The sequence below is a fragment of the Halyomorpha halys genome, unplaced genomic scaffold (assembly GCF_000696795.3).
Source record: "Halyomorpha halys isolate HHAL.00 unplaced genomic scaffold, Hhal_1.1 Scaffold1669.1, whole genome shotgun sequence".
NCBI classification, from domain to species: Eukaryota; Metazoa; Arthropoda; class Insecta; order Hemiptera; family Pentatomidae; genus Halyomorpha; species Halyomorpha halys.
The window spans coordinates 95,100-113,415 of record NW_027116467.1 but is presented as its reverse complement, the minus strand read 5'-3'; the positions used below and the strand labels follow the sequence as shown (position 1 = coordinate 113,415).

Genomic DNA, 18,316 nt, shown 5'->3' with positions numbered 1-18,316 from the left:
ATGACATTGGCAATTAGCCTGCAGAAAAGATTTTAAAGAACATGACATCAATATTTAAGGTTGTCTGCTTGAAAATGGCCCGAGGGCCGAAACGTTGGAGAGCTTCTGAAAATAAGTTGAGAGTAATTTGGATCAAAATTGTGTTTGTTAATAATGAAATAAACCACTCTCAAACCATCATTATAATAAATCATTAATCTAATGAATAAACATTATTATTTATCGATTACATTGGACTAAAAATATACTTTTTGCCTATTTCTTTTGTTAATTAGTCTCGAATAAATAATTAGTATTACAATGACTATTCCTGTATTTGTATTTAATAATGCATGCTTTACTAAATAAATAAATAATTTTAGTGAAGACCTGATAGCTGAGCGGGTTGGGTTGAGGGTCCCAAAGGTTGTGGGTTCGATTCCCACCAAAATAATATTTCGCCATGGCCCCCAGAAATGAACCTTGAAATTCCCACTCTGGGGCTGTATAGATCCTCAATGGAGGACTTGAGCCAAAAAAAAAAAATTCTTTTAGTTTCTAAACAATATTATTTCGTTTTTTCACAAAATAACAGGCAAGGGATTTGTCAAAGCACGTACGTTCTTTAGGGAAATCACCCAACAGGGTTATTGTTTTAACATCTTCCGTGTATTGATAATCTACCTTATGAATTCGATCAAATATCCATTTTCATCATCACCCTGCGACATATATATATTAATAAAACTATGGCAACAGCAATTAAGGTTAACCATTAATAATTTTTACATAATGTAGAATTATATATATATTCCTAAATGCTCCCTACTTTGTCACAAATAAAATCATCCACTAAGACCTAAATGTTCCATTTGTAACCGAACCAGATATCAATCCTTCCATTACAAACTCCCTTAACACTCAAACTCATTAGTTTCTAATCTTGCTGCCTCTTTTATTCCGGACAATCCTCAGAGGCGTCTGAAAAGAAGATGGCCTCGAGACCTTATGTTGTAAAAATGTTTTTAGAGTGCTACCATTGGGTAGTTTCTCTACATGCTTGTACCATACCATTATGATTTCCTCAAATTGACTTGATGTATTTATGTACAGTTGTAAATATCAATAAATAAATTTTAAATATATATATTTATATTAGGAGAGTGGTATGTTGTCATTTCAGTTTTAATAATTACGAGAGATGAAAATATTTTTTTGAGATCCAGTATTTCATGGTATAAATTCTGACAGCTTATTTAAATTTCAATGACGTAAATATCATTTGCCTTTGGTAAGGTAAGGTTTTGAGGACGAAAGTGCTTTCTGCCACTTTTGGGACTCGTGGAAATTGAGCAGAGCGGGCATGGAGGGTGGGATTCCCCAGGGCTGGCAACCCATTCATTATGGATACAGCCTAGCAACAGATGAATGCTTTTACCCTAGACCCCCCCCCCACCAAATGTCATAGTCCTGACTCATCTCTTATTAATAATATTTCTACTACACGCATTTTCGATTATAAAACCTTCCTCTTACCGAGGAAGCGAAGGGAGGATGCGTTATACATTCTGTTCGTTCGGAGGCTGTCAAAGCGGGGGACATCTTTCCCTTTGTCTTATTTTCAGTTCTCTTTACTGCTACTGACGTCATAAAAATATGAACTTTTTAGTTATCTGTGTTCTAAGATTAAATAATTTTTTTTTTTTTAATTTCGTGGCAGATGGCCTCGTGACCTTATATTGTAAACTGTTTTTAGAGTTCTACTACTGGGTAGTTTCTCTACATGCTGTATCATATCATTATGTCATTATGATCAAATTTACTTGTTGTATTTTTTATACAGTTGTAAATATCAATAAATAAATAAAAAAAAAAAAGTTGTGGCTTAAAAATTCAGAACCTCCACGGAACTGAAACTGTTTACGCACGTAAACATTTTATTTTCTTTAATTTACTTTCCTTTGTATTTTTTTTTTTATATATTTAATATTGAAAATTATATTATTTTTTATTTGTTTTACACCATAAGGAATTGATATATTAATCGTGTATTGTGAATATATAGTAAATACTTGCTCAGCCTCCACTGACTCACTACCAGTGATTCGGCGAGAGGGATGCGCTGGGATCTCTTGAGCTCTGCTCTACCCCTCACACGTGGGGGATAGAGTGTGCTCAGGGGTTCTCAGGTCGAATGTGTAAATATTGTATATTAGAGTGTAAATGTGACTAGAGACTATATTAATTTATTTATTTATTTTTCATACAGATAGTTTGATTATGTTCATTTTGTTTATTCTTCTGTTTGTATATTAAGAGAGTTTTTTTAATTAATTTATTTTATTTTATTTTAGTACGTATTAGATCATTCATCACTATTACCTATCGCCCACAACTGTGTGGCAGATTGTAATATCAATCAATAAATAAAAGAAAACATTAAATATATATATATATATAGTGTAAATAGGTTGTTTAATAGTAAAGTACCCTGTTTATTTGCAAGAAAAGCATTAAGCGTGGTTTATGGTGTAGGATATTGGTTATGTTTATATATGAGTCGATTCTCGGGCTCACCACAGCCACTAGCATGTGAAAGTGCTATAAATACTCGTATTATGAGTACTTGGCAGACTCATCAATTTTTACTATTAATTATACATAGTTTTCATTAAAGTAATCTAAAATTGAGGTGAGATAACTGCCTTTTTTCTCCTCTTGAGCTCTTGTACAAATATATACGGTCTTCAGTACAGGTTAGAGACTATTCCTTCACTTACTATCAAATTTTTGTTTTATTAAAGAAGAATTTTTATTTTCATTCGTTTTGTTTTTTTGTATTCATTAATTTTGTATAATCCTTTATAATTTCTATTTTATAATATTTTATTTGTTTCATTTTTACTAACATAAACTTTAATATTATACATTTATTTTTTTTTATCTATAATTTATGTAAATATCTATATGTGAGGAGATGTTTGGGGGGGGGGGGTAAGGTCAGAATATAACAAAAATAATTTATTATTTATTTTATTTTTACGTTTTGGTATTTTAATTAATTATCAGATTCTTTCATATTTTATATGTATCCGTTTTTTATTATAATTAACAATGAGAAATTGTTAATTGTTTTAAATATAAAGATTAAAGGTATTTCAGCGGAAGCTTTTTTTTTCATTTAAGCCCTTTCAGATTATTTCAATGAGAAAGACCCGTTTTCTATAAAATTATGAAAAATAAATAAATAAAGGGTAAAAGATGATATTAAGTGGACTTCAGTTAATTAAATTTTAACGAAAAAGCTGCAGTAACATCCCACAATTCAATAACGTACAAATTGTCGTTTTTGTGCAAGGCACATACAGACAGACCATTTGGACTAATCATATATTTCGAAAAAAAGTTTGGATCGAAATTTTTCACGATTGTAATTCTTTCTCTTATAATATATTTCAGGCATAGCTAAGTGAATGTAAAAATAAACTATACATTAATATGTAGAGTAAATTACTAACCGTGTACAGGAAAAAGTGTTATTGCTTAAATCAACACCCTTATTTTATATTGTTTTAGAACTACGATAATTAAACCTGGTCGATAAATCTATTTTGGGTACTCAATTTTTTTAAGTGTAAATCAATGCCATTGTAAGTTGCGTAATGAAAAAAATACACCTCTGGTTTACAAAGTAAACCCGTTTATTTTTTTCTATTAAATTTACTCTTCATAAAAGATAACAAAAAATGTATTAAAGGAACTATAAAAGTATTTTATAATTAACTAAAGTAGAAAAATGGTTAGAGACTAGGGAATTGGAGAGAGCTGAGCGTGTCCCATCTCTCCCGATCACAATAATATCTACATGGCTTTGCCATTTTGTTAAATGATTATATTCTTGGCAGGAACAAAGTTGATATTCTTTATTCGTACCTCGAAAAACCGTGAATTTCGAATTTTTATGGGAAAACAAAAATTAAAATTTATATTTTGAAATATTCACATTACAGAGTGAACCAGCTTTTTAATTTAAATTGTTTTTCCAGAATATGACAGATTTTAAATCAATCATAAATTTAATTCATTTTAATCACACGTTCTTCGAAATTTAATTTTTTAATCGAATAAATGCTCTACATATTTTAAATTTTTAAAAGTAACCTTTTTTTTTTCTTTTCTATTAATCCGGGTATACAACAAAAAAAAAGATAAAGCTATTCTTAAATATACTATTTTAAGGTTTATCCTGAAGAATGGTGCCAAAATTGCAAGATTCAAATTAATTCTAATAAATCCCACCAAATCAAATTTACCCTTCGTCGTAAACCAATGACCTCTTGCCCATCAGCATCCTTAAATAATATCCCACTTATAAAAGTAACATCCGTTACTTTGGAGTACATCTCCACAAACGACTGACATGGAATCCTCATACAAGACTGATAAGACAGGAAACTGCGCGTCGATTTCGACTATTACAACATTTACTGGACAAATGGTATAAATTGCCAATCCATTACAACAGACTGATCTTCATGACTATTATAAGGCCTATCTGGACATACGGAGTTAGGCTTTGGGGCCCCACTATTCTCCACAAATTCCTCCCGAATCCAATCCTTACAGTCCAAAATCCTTCGTAAAATCCTTAACGCTCCTTACTTTGTCACAAATGAACCCATATGTTGCCGATTTGGCCAAAACCAGATACCATTTCTTACATGGAAAACTTCCCAACCACCCAAATCCACTTGTTTTTTACCTGGCTTCTCCTTCATTACCTAATAATCCTCCTAGGCGTCTGAAAAGAAGATGGCCTCGGGATCTTCTCTAGAAATGTTATTTCTATCAATGGGTAGATTCTCCACATATTTGTACCATGTCACTATCTCACCTACAGCAAATTAACTTTTATATATGTTATACAGTTATAAATAACAATAAATAAATGATTAAAAAAAAAAAAGGTTTGTCCAACCATTTTGAATTTAAAACTCACCAAACTTTTACCCGCTTAAAGTATTTTTTAGCTGCAGAATTGATTAGTTCATTTCCAAAATTTTTTGAACAGATTAATATTATTTTATAAACGTTATGGTGAGGTTTTAAACCAATTAAGATTGGAGAACATTTAGGATTTGTAAAATAACTTCACCATAATTGAAATATTGATCGAATTCCAGCGCAGGCTCACAACAGATTTTTCGGAGGAATTAATTTGGCAAATGTATCCTTTCCTTGGAATTGGCGATTTTAATTGAAGCCATTCGCCGTTTTCAAAATTAATGAATATCCATCTAATAATTATGATAAATAATTTCTTTGTAAATATGATTTATAATGAAGGCATTTATTGGATCGAATGTAGAAATTGTAATTAACAGTAATGAGAGCAACGTTGTATTAACTAATTAATTATTGTTGGAAATAATTTGCTTTTCGAAATAAGGTCCGTATTTTGATCCTTGTTTCCTCAACAACCTTCTACCACTCGCGTTTCATCTTCAGATATTCTTTTCCATTCCCTTCCGTCAAAAATGTCTCATTCTTTCACACAAAGAACGATTCTTAATTCATTTCTCAGTTAAAGGTATTAAACAAACATAAGAGTATGTCGATTTCGATTTCGACTCATTAGATTTTTGACATGTGTTTTCACATATGCTTGGATAAAACAAAACTTTACGGTATGAGTATTTTTTTTTATTAATTTATTTATTTTTTTTTTTATGGGGACTATCTCGTTGACCACAGAATTTGGTATATTCATTGACCGGGACGGGATTATGTCATTTTGAAGAAATTGTAACAAATCGATTATCTCTAACACGAACTATATAAAATCGATTATCATTAGTATCAAAAAGGTAATTAATCAATTTCTTCGATTCATCTGCAACGATCGATATCTTACGACGTGAGCCAAAGTTAATTTCCTCCCTACCTAATGGATGATATACTGACCACAGTTACGAGGGCTGGTTAGTACCACTAGTGTAGCTACATTTTAAACTCCTAGGTTTAAAATATATTCGGTTTTAGTTTTATCAGTGGTTATTTTGAAATGGGAAATCACTCCGTATTCTTCCCTACTCCTTTCCCCTGAACCCACCAATGAAACCGGCAGTTTAAATCTTTAGTATAAATTTACTATTCATAAGTAATATTTGTGAACATTATTTTTTTTTTTTTTAAATCTTTATTTAATTGATAGATACTACAATCTGCAACACTATTGTGGGCAATAGGTAATAGTGATGAATGATCACATTCATACTAAAATAAAATAAAATAAGAGTGAAAATAAAGAAATAATTGATAGAAATAAAAAAAAGTACATAAATTATTTATTATAAAATCTCTCTTAAAACATGAACAAATAGAATAATAAAGAAAATGATCATAATCAAACTATGTATGTATGAAAAAAAAAAATAATATAATCTCCAATCATATTTACACTCTTATATATAATATTTACACAATCTACCTGAGGATCCCTGAGCCCACTCTATCCCCCACGTGTGAGGGGTAGAGCAGAGCTCAAAAGATCCTAGTGCATCCCTCTCGCAGCATCACTGGTAGTGGGCCACCACGCTAAAGCCGCAAACACCCAACTTGAGTGGAAAATCTGACAGTTGCCAGAACTCCAATTGTCCATTTTTATTTTACAATAAGTCTCTTGACCACTGCCGTTTCAACCTTCTAGGTGGGCTGTAGGGATGGGCGGAACTAGATAAGGTTTGAACCAATGGATTAGGATGGTTGGAAAGGATTATATGGAACTATGAGAATTTGGTTGGTATGAGATCAAGGACAAAAGGGGTATGAAGGTCATGGTGTAGTGTTCTGTTGGAAACGTAATAGGGTGCAATAACTGTGGTTCTAAGCATTTTGGATTGAAAGGATTGGATACGTTTGATGTTAGACATTTAGCTGTTCCCCAAAGTTCAAGTCCGTAGGTCAAAATAGGTCGGAGTATAGTTTTATAAATTAGTAGTTTGTTTTCTTGTGAGAGATTAGAGGTCCGGCTGAGCAGTCGGTATAGTTGGCTGAATCTTCTGTTGAGTTCTTGTCTTTTAAGTCTAGTATGTTGGTTCCAGGTAAATCTTTTGTCTAAGATGAATCCAAGGTATCGCACTGTGTCGGATCTGGCTAGAGGAATATTATTTAAAGTAACAGGTGGACAGAAGCTGTGCATCCCTGCAAAAAAAAAAAAAAACCTGTGCATTTCGATTCCTTGACTTTTATCCGCCATTGGTTGTACCATATCTCAATCCGGGTGAGGTGTGTAAACATTATTATACATATAGTTCTTTAGTATACATCTCATTGGAACGGTGGATCCTAAGAAATCATTATTTCTGGAAGTATTCAGGGTTGTCTAAACCGAGCAAAAGCCTGTTGCGGTGGGAAAAACGCAGATAAATTTTTTTAAAAAATCGTGAGTTATTACGTAAGGGATTACTAATTAAATTATTTAATTACCATATCAATAAATAACAAAATCTTTCAGACTCACAATAGGAACCCTAGGAAAAGTCTGCCAAGTCCATATGAGAATTCAATTTCCCGCAGTAATCATTAATGACAACTCTTATGATTACTGATTCTCAATTATAAGGACTAATTTTCACGGGAATTGAATTCTCTGACGATTTTATTTTTTACGTTTGGTCGATATTACGCACCGTTTGGACGAAAAGTGTCAATAACAGTAAACAATAGTTTGGGGTATTTGTTATTTACGATTTTTCGATGTATCCGATATGAAAAAAGAAACAGTATAAAATCTTCCTAGGATTGAATATTATAGCTGAATCCGTCATTAAAAAAATCTCTTCCTATAGGCACTCAAATGGTTTAAAAAAAAACCTATTTCTATTATTTTTAAAGATGATGTCATAAATGTTCTAACTTAGAATTATCTAACTTGAACAATTTTTTAATTATTGCTTCCTATTCCTATCCTAAAGACAAAACATCAACTTTCTCTCAAGTTTTTTGTTCTTTTTAACACCTCGGGTTTTGCTTATACACTTTGATAAAATTCCATATTTTGAGTTGGTTATATTTAATTGCTTGTTTCTTAGTCACATTACTAATAAGATATTGTTGTGATAAGCCCGAAAAAGTCCACTTTTTTATGATTAAAAAATATACATCAATACATCCTTCTAGATACATCTTATTTTAATCATCGTTTTGAAGGATACCTGTATATTTTATGTGGCCTCAAAAATTCTTCCGGGATTTAATTAGCTCTTAAATTAATTAAGTTAAACTTTATTAATGAATTTTTAAATAAGTATATTAACTCCAGAGTTTTTTTTCACCTCTTACTGAGAGTATTACTAGAAATATAACATTTCGAATTTGAATAAAATAAAAACTTAAGATTGACCTCAATGAACCTTATACTTCGGCAAGGTACTGCAGTTTCCAAGGTATATGCTTTGAAGTTAATAAATATGGTTTTACGACCGTATTTTCTGGTATGGATTCCAAAGTAGAATTATTTCTTAATTTCTAAATATGAATATTTTTTTAATAAAAATAAAATTAGATTCGCTTTAGTATCCTTGAAAACCTGATTAGAATTTTCATGAAAATAAAAAATATTTTACGGCCAAGAATGTCACGTCACATAGCGGGCTATATGATAGTTCTGTACAAAATTATTTTCCCAGTTTTCATATTTTTGAGGCTCTGTGCAATTCTTTGTTTTGTTATATCTACAAATGTCGTTATTTTGTTATTAACTTTACTTTCCTCTTTTATTAAGAATTATTATTTTTATCTATTTATTTTTTTAAATTATAACATTGTTTATATTTAGGGGTGTCTTTGGAAGGAAACTATACCCCTCCCCATAATCAGTTATTAAAAAAAAAGTAACTGATATATCAACCATAAAAGCCACCAGGCCGATCTGGTATTAAATAAATAAAAAAAAAAAAAAAAAAAAAAAACTGTTTTAAAAATTCAAAAACCAATTGAAGGAATTTTAAATAAAAATTTTATAAATTAATTTTAAGTAATTAATAATCCAGTACTAATTTTATAAATCTCGGAAATTTACAATTTCGTATGAGTAAGCAAAAATAGTGGCTGAAATTGAAAATAGACCATGCTTAAAACAATACAAAACTTTTCTACAACATTGGGCTGGAAACAGTTTTCATTTCATTTCAGAATGATATTTTATGATTGTCAGTTTCCAATATGAAGACCGGCGTGGGGGAGGAGGTAGGAGAAACCACAAAGTTTTAATTTGCACCTTTAGTGCTGCCAACTCTTAAAAAACTAAAATTCGGTGCTTTTAACTTAAACAAACGGTGTATATTTATTATTGTACTACAAACGAATTTCAAAATTGAAATATTCCAACGTTTTTCTGGGCGTTTCCCGACGATCTTCGTATATAGAAGAATTTAGAAACATTATAATGAAAATATTATTGGAAAAGATCCAGCGTTGAATTCAATAATATTTCTTTCTTTTTTTATAGTTGAAATAAAAAAATAATTTTATTCTGGGACATGTGTCCCCTAAGAATAAATACATGGATCATACATTATGATTGTTGTCTAGCAAGCATTTAAAAGTTCCCAGTAGACAGATAGAAATTACATTGATATCTACTGTTTATAATGTTAATCAATATATGCCTAATTGTATTGTTTACAATGATCCCGAGATTTATTTATGCAATAAGTGAAGGAATAGGTGTTGTTTAAAGGAAAGAATGGATGAGGGCTGGCGAATGGAGATGGGAAGAGAATTCCAGAAGGAGGTTGCACGTATGACGAAGGATTTACTAAAGAAGGCGGTTCTATAGGAGAGCATAAATCAATCGGTTGGGATCTGGTCTTTAATGAGTGGATGGATGAAGGAAGAGTGAGGAGATCAAGGATATACGTAGGTTTTTTTATTTTAAGAACTTGGAATTGGAAAACACAAACGAGGCATTGCCTTCGGAAGGTCGGATAGAGCTACTTCAACTCGGTATTCCACTGGGAGACTTGTGAGCGCCTTGGAAACCCAAAGATGAATCTTACGAAGCAATTCATGAGTCTCAACTCTCTAGTTATAATTATACAAATGAAAAATATGGTTTAATGTAACTTTTAATTGAACTAATAGTTATAAAAAAAATCGTTATAAGAACATAACCGACATTTACTTCCCTTTAAGTTTAATTTTTATTTGCTATTTTTTTTTCTACTTCCTATTTTCTTATGATTTAGTTAATATTTCTGTAAATATGATGCGAATGTCTCCGATACCTACTACTATTGTCTTTAAATATATTACACAGTGTAATATTACACAAAAAAAAAAAAAAGGAATATATCGTACTATAGGTATTGTAGTTTTGGCACAACAGGGCGTTAACAATCCTCAGGCCACTTCTGATGTACGGCTGTGAAGTCTGGGGAGCGGCATCCTTCACGAAAAGGAAAAAACTACATTCTTTTCAAAATAAAGTCCTAAGAATCGCAGTTAATGTTCCTTGGTTCATAAGAAATAGCCAATTTCATCGCGAATTACAAATGGAGTCAATAAAGGATTATATGAAAAAACGGTTCATGAAGTTCCACTCCCAGTTGCCGGCAGTTAAAGGAGCAGTGACCTACAACCTGGGAAACCCAACCTTAACCCGAAAACTGAAGCCCAGACTGCTGCAGGACATTCTGTTATAAATTTTTAATAATTATAAAATTAATTCATAGTCACACTACCTCTATTTACTTATTATTATTATTAATTTTATTTATTCATTATTATTTTTTCTTCTCTCTTCCCTTTTTCAAATTAACTTGTTTCTTTCTACTATTACAAGACAATTTTTGTTTTATTTAAGTGTACCAATATCATTATTTTTTGTTATTAATTTCACTTTCCTCTTTTATTAAGAAGCATTATTCTTATCTATTTATTTTATTATTATTTTTTTTCTTTTAATAAGAACATTTTATATAGTTAGGGGTGTCATTTGTATGACTTTACCCCCTCATAATCAACTGTTAAAAAATATATATAATATAAGTTATATTAACCATGTAAGGCCCACCAGGCCGATCTGGTATAAAAATAAAATAAAAAACTGGGCGTTGATCGAAGTGTTTCGCGCTTATCGAAAAATATTCTAATCTCATAAAGACGACTCCAAGGTGGAAGACAAGTTGCTTAGACATAAATAAAAAGTGTGGGATGTGAAGGAAGATATAGCCTGAGAGAAATCCCTTTCTGATTGGACCCCTCACCACCCCCAAGGGCCCAATAAAGCCAGCCTGAAAAATCCCATTTAATATAGTGCCGCCGCTAATACTTTGGGGATTCGGTGGTGGGGGGGGGGCAGAGGATAAATAAGCTTTGAATGGTCATTACATCCCTCTGTTCAGGTACTGCCAAATAATGGTTCCCTCTCTCCTTGTGTTTTAGCCAACAGATATTGCCCCGTCACCGTACCCGTTGGGCCACTTGAGCCTTTCACAAGATTACACAGCTGACCACTTGGCTTTCCATTACCTTAAGTTTTAACTTTAACCAACTTCAACAATGACAAAAATAAAAAATAAATACTAATATTCCTGACATTTTTGACATCATTGAGCCGGTAGATTGATTTTACTTGATAATATATAATTACCGATTTGTTGACAAATCTCTGTTATACATACATTTTCTATTATTTTTTTCCCTCATACATTAAATCTGTATTAGGACCGTGTTTTTATTTGTGCATTCTCGATGCATATTAATTATGTAAAGAAAATTCGTTAGAAATGGCCAAATTTTTTTTTAAGTGTGATAAAATGAAAAATGTGTTGTTTATAATCAAAAGTTTAATAAAGACTTATAATAAATCTTTTTAAAAAAATCAATATCTACTATTTTGGTTAAAAAAATTGAATAAAATATATTTAAAAAAAAAAACAGAACTGGCCATCTCTTCCAGCATAAGATTGCCATAGATTTTTGAAATGTGATCAAATAAAAAATATGTTGCTTGTAATCAAACGTTTATTGTTATTATAACATATAATATTAAACCTAAAACAGTTATTTCAAAACTGTCTTTCGTTGAATTCATTCAAAAATTTGCTGCCATTTTTAATTCATTTGTTGCACGTAATCTGGTATTCAAAATGATATTGATCTTTTGAAATGGTGCAATGATTATTTATTTTACTAAACTCTACTTCAACATATTCTCCCTCTTCAAATTTTGATTTTCCAAAATAGATTTTTTGTTGTGTTTTTCAATTATACTCATGTTCATTTATACCCATGATCATTGATCAGTGATAGAGGGCGTTTGTTTGTTTGGTTGTTTAGTGGCGCCAACCTTCATTGGTCATCAACGCCATTTATATTTTATTTAATTTTGCTAATATTCGTTATATTTTATTTATTTTTTTAATTTGATTATTTATTTTTTTTTTCCTTCCGATCGAGTTATATTTTTGTCAGTAAATTTTATGATTTCAAAAACTGAAACACCAATTCTATTGCCTTATCATCGTCTCCAAGGGTTTTTCAGATATATTGGCTTGGTCCCAAGCTATTGAGGTGTGGTGTAAAAAATGGGCATCGTTGGAAAACATGGTTTATTGTTAAATTAAGTGATAGAGGGCCTTATTTTGATCCAAGACGCAGGACAGAGGGTTTTTCTAAATAAAACCTTAACGTTTTACATTTTGTTTAAATAAATAATTCAATTTTTATCCATTTTTGTCTCAAGACATTTTATTTTTCTTATAAGTCCGACGTTTCGGCCAATCCGGCCATCCTCAGGGACATCTTAATACAATTTTGGAACTAAAAATATTTAAACACTCCACTTGATGCAGGCTATTCTGCCCAGGTCACAACAACAATTTCTAATTACTTAACTTTTACATTAAAAAAAAAAAAAAAAATTAAAATTCATTTATCACAGTCACTTGTTAAAACTTTTTCACAACCTTGCTTTGTGCAACATTGTATTAAGATGTCCCTGAGGATGGCCGGATTGGCCGAAACGTCGGACTTACAAGAAAAATAAAATGTTTCAAACAGTCTCAAAAAATTTAAAGATTATAAATATGTTTTAGATTTTGTTTATGTGAAAAATAGTATACTAAATTATACATAATGATTCGGGTTGACCGTGATTTAAAATACAAAAACACAGCCGTATATTTGTAATAAAATGTACTGGGAAATCAAAATTTGCTTGTATTTGAGCTAAAAATATTTATTTATATACATATATTGATAATATTAGCAAATGGATAACCAATCTTCTGGTAGCTTTGAACTCCACGCAACTAAAATATGTTCATGCAATCATAGTGGTGATTTGAGATTTTTCCAACATAAAGAAATATCTCTGAGACCCCTATGCATCGAAGTTAAACTTCTTAATATTTCCTAACATTTTATTTTTTGAAAAGGAGGAGCGTTTCGCTTTTTGTCTGATACAACACAAATTTGCTCAAACGCGCGTGAAAAAGATTCACTTAAGAAAATATTAATTACTAAATTTTTTTAATCATAAGTTTTTAAATCAAATGTAAATATGGAAGATTTTTCTACTTGACGGTTAGCAATGCGTTAAATTTAAATTTCTTTACTGTACTATATTTTTTAAATATATGATTTACTCTTCAATTTCTATTTACGGAGTGGAATAAATAAATTATAATATTGCAAATAGTTTTATTGGGATCTAATCTAGACCAGGGGTGGCAAACAAGTCCATCAACAGGCTAATTTGGGTCCATCCTTGATTGCTCCAATTCTCTGTACCAAGTACGTGAAGCGATTGTAGAAGACAAAACATTCAAGCAATAGTTTCAGACATCATTCATATGGATCAAAAGTTATTAATTATTCATGTTCTTTTAATTCTCCTGGACCTGAGTTTTTTAGCCCTTTAAATAATTATTGTTGTTTTTTACGTAGGTAGATAAGCCATATATCTATATTTCAGTACGAGGTGTACTCAGCGAGCTATTGATAGATTACCAAAAAGTTGGTCATATTATTCTTTCATGATACATTTTCTTGCCTCCCATCTCAATAAAAAGTTTTTTTTTTGTTAATTTTTTTTTTTAGTTTTTGTTTTGTTTTTTTAAATTATTTATTTAATGTAATTTACAACTGTACAAAATAATACAATAGGTAAATATGTAGTATGTTTCATATACACTTGAAAATCTTGGGAAGGAAACACCCATTGGTGGTACTTCAAACATTAATTTAAATTAGAAGGTCCCGTGGCCATCTTCTTTTCAGACGCCTCGGAGGATTATCAGGGATTGTTATGGATGAAAGATTAAGAATGAATGGGTTAGGATGGTTAAGGAGTTTGGAATGAAAAGACGCATATCTGTTTTGGGTCAAATCTGCAACGAATGGGATGTTAAGGTCTTTGTGGATGAGTTTATTTGTGACGTAATAAGGAGCATCAAGGATTTCACGTAGGATTTTGGTAGGAGTTTGGATCGATTGGATGAGGGAAGAATTTGATGGTTTGGTGAAGCCCCAGAGCTCAATTCCATATGTCCAAATTGGTCTGTTTATTGTAGTGTATACTAATTTTTTGTAGTGAATGGGAAGTTTAGAGCGTTTGTCAAGTAAGTGTTGTAGCAATCGGAATCTACGACCAGTTTCTTGTCGTTTCAGTCTTGTGTGTGGATTCCAAGTAAGTCTCTTGTCAAGAAGGAGTCCTAAGTATCGAATCTCCATAAAAAAGTGAAAGTGAAATATTTAAATCAAATTATCAGCCATACCGTGCAGCTTTATAACAACTTTGTCATATTCACGAAAAAATATTACAACTTATACATTCCAGTTGATAAAAAAATTTAATTGCAATTAATGTTAGCATAAATCGATCTTGAAAAAGTGTCGGAAAATCGAATTTTAAAGGTAACGCATGTACGGAATAATGCTATCAAAAGTTCTGGAAATTTTCTCATTTTCTTCATGAAACTATATCACGAAAACTTAGTAAGTGATTTAAAAAATGAAAATTAGTTTGAACATATATATTGCTTATCCACCCATACCTCGCTGTAATGAACCTGATATTGAAACTTAGTGTATTAACATAGTATGCATTTCATACCCCTATGACAAGTCGATCGCGACACGCTTATAAAATCAAAATTAGATATTATACAGAAAAGATGGCCACCCCTATAATAGACCAATAGAAAGACTATAAAAATACGTTTAGGCCTCTCTAACCACTGAGCCAGTATAGAGGTTGGTACGTAATCAGTACCAGAAACTAGTGTTCGTCCATTTTACGTCAGAAACTACGATTCGTACCTTGTTGCACTAAACATTGTAATTATTAATGTTCATTTTATGTTTTTGATATAATTTAGTTGTAATAAATAATTAAAGCCGTAAATAAATAAATATGTAGTTAAGCGAAATTCAAATTTAAATATTTTAACTTTGTGAATGAATAATTAATATAAATATTTTTTATATTCAATAGACATTGCAAAAAAAAATTAATGCAGACTTTGTTTTCTTTAAATTTTAACATAATTAAGTTTTAATATGTTCAAAAATTATAAGAGTTATAAATAAATACAAAAAATATAACACAACTGTTTATTATTAAAAACCCTTTGAAAACAAGGTATTTAAAGGTTCAAAATTGTTTTATATATTATTAACAACAATTAATTGGTATTATGAAACGTATTTCAACATTTTTGGTACACCATGCGTACTAGTAGCCACTTGTGAGTTCTTACATTTACAGTTTTTAGAACAGGCGCTCTGGTACATATGGGGTACCTAATTTCCTAGAAAACAATTTTCCACAAAAAATACTAAAAATAAATATTAAACATCTAAAAAAATAATATATAAAAAAAAATGTATAGTATTGCTGGATAATTTTGCCCGGAAAGGGACTAAATTTAATATTACACACCTGTTCCAGGGTTCTTGCTAATACACCCTAGGAGCCAAGAAAAACAAACATTTTATATTATCGTATGCTATATTTGCTCTCCATGTATTTAATGGTTATCATATACCAATTGACGTTTTGTTTATTGTATCAAATGTCTTTTGTCTGGATTCGGTCTGAATTGTTTCAACTGTCTTCCCACAACAAACAAGTTTCCGACTGACGTTGCGAAATGTATCAGATAAAATATTGTTTGGTCTTTGTTACAATTCGTATTTAATGGTTTTTGAGAGCTTGGCTCGAATCTGATTTATTTTTTCTCAAAGAAAATTTTTTTCGACACTATACAGAAAGTGGTTTTAGTGATTTTAAATACATTTAAACTCAATACAATTTACTATAATTTTTGTTATTCTAAATCCGAAAAATCGAGTGGTATATTACTAACACAAAATGACATAAAAACAGCTAAGTTTTAAAATAATTTTGGCTGACAAACGTAGCGATGTTCACGAACAAAATATTTATTTATGATAAAATAAAGTTGATATTCATTTTTCACACCTCATGGAATCTCCTGATAGGAATTTTCATCGTAATCAGAAAATACATATTTTTTCTCACAATATTCGCCTTTCTGGAGGGACCTTCCATTTTTTTTCTATAATTCCAATAACGTCAGGACGATTCCAGCAATCTGCAAGAAACGTAGGACACGCTTAAGGCCGTCTAAACTGCACGAAATAGTACAAAATGTATCTTCGTTAACCGGAGATATAAAATAAAAGTTTTTTTATTTATTTATTTAATGTAATTTACAACTGTACAAAATAATACAATATGTAAATATGTTGTATGTTTCATATACACTTGAAAATCTTAGGAAGGAACCACCCATTGGTGGTACTTCAAACATCAATTTAAATTAGAAGGTCCCGTGGCCATCTACTATAAATAAAAGTTTTAAAAAAATTATCTTTATTTGAAACTGCTTTTTATCCCATAAAATCTAAAACATATTTATATTGGTTAAAATAGGGGAAAATCAGCTTTCCAACTGTTACGTTGGATTTCGATAACATTGTGAGGAGTTGTGAATTTATTTTGTGAATCTGGAATAAGAGGATTTTTTATTTTATAAAAAAAAATTACCCTCCAATAATCGCCCAAAAAAGTTTTTTTGATATAAAAATTCGTATTTAAAGGTTGTAAGAAACACTAAAAAAGAATCTGACTTGATTTTTAATGAACAAAATATTTTTGGTCTACTTTACTGGAAGAGACTTTTGGTTTTTGTACCATTAATACAATATACTATAATTTTTCCTTATTCTTCACAAAAAAAAAACAAATCGAGTGGTATATATTAATCATCAAATATACGCCAAACAAAGACGGCATACGATGATATAAAAAATTATTAAAATTAAAATTTTCTTTTTATGGGTCCTTGGAAGCATTAGCAAAAGCTTTCGGGTACACGTCTAATATATTTTTTTTTATCCAAAGAGACTTACATAGAGTCCACACACAAGACTGAAACGACAAGAAACTGCTCGTAGATTTCGATTGCTAAAGCACCTACTTCACAAACGCTCTAAACTTCTCATTAACTACAAAAAATTATTATACACTACGATAAACTGACCAATTTGGACATATGGAATTGAGCTTTGGTGCCAAACCATCAAATTCCTCCCGCATCCAATCCTTACAATCCAAAATCCTACGTAAAATCCTTGATGCTCCTCACGTTACAAATAAACTCATCCACAAAGACCTTAACATCCCATTCGTTGCAGATTTGGCCCAAAACAGATATGCGTCTTTTCATTCCAAACTCCTTATCCGTCCTAACCCATTAGTTCTTAATCTCTCATTCTTAACAATCCCTGATAATCCTCAGAGGCGTCTGAAAAGAAGATGGCCTCGTGACCTTATAATTTAAATTAATGCTTGAAGGGTGGTTCCTTCCCAATATTTTCAAGTGTAAATGAAACATTCCACAGATTTACTTATTATATTTATTATTTGTACAGTTGTAAATTACATTAAATAAATAAGTAAAACAAAAAAATATTTTTCAACGTAGTATCACCAAAAAGAGTTTGATTGAAATCAACTATCCCACATGCGTAGCTCTCATCTTATAAGTAGATTAATTAGAATTTAGAACACATTAAGTTACGGTTTGACCGAGTGTATCAATGCCATGAAGATATACAACTAACGTAAGCATTTCGAAGCTTATGATCGATAAACAATTATCCTCAGTACCATCTTCGTATTGACCGCACAATTCAATTGTTAACTTGTTACACATGTAGCATAACGCAAGGTGGCAGTTGCGACATAGTGTTACACATGTAGCATAACGCAAGGTGGCAGTTGCGACATAGTGTTACA

At 30.8% G+C, this 18,316-nt stretch overlaps 1 protein-coding gene across 1 annotated transcript in view; it reads left to right on the top strand.

Annotated features, from left to right (window-relative positions):
* The window catches only part of LOC136797238 (homeobox protein orthopedia-like), a gene marked incomplete at its 5' end in the record, with an annotated part of 113,604 nt that overhangs the window by 73,936 nt on the left and 21,352 nt on the right, over positions 1-18,316 (top strand).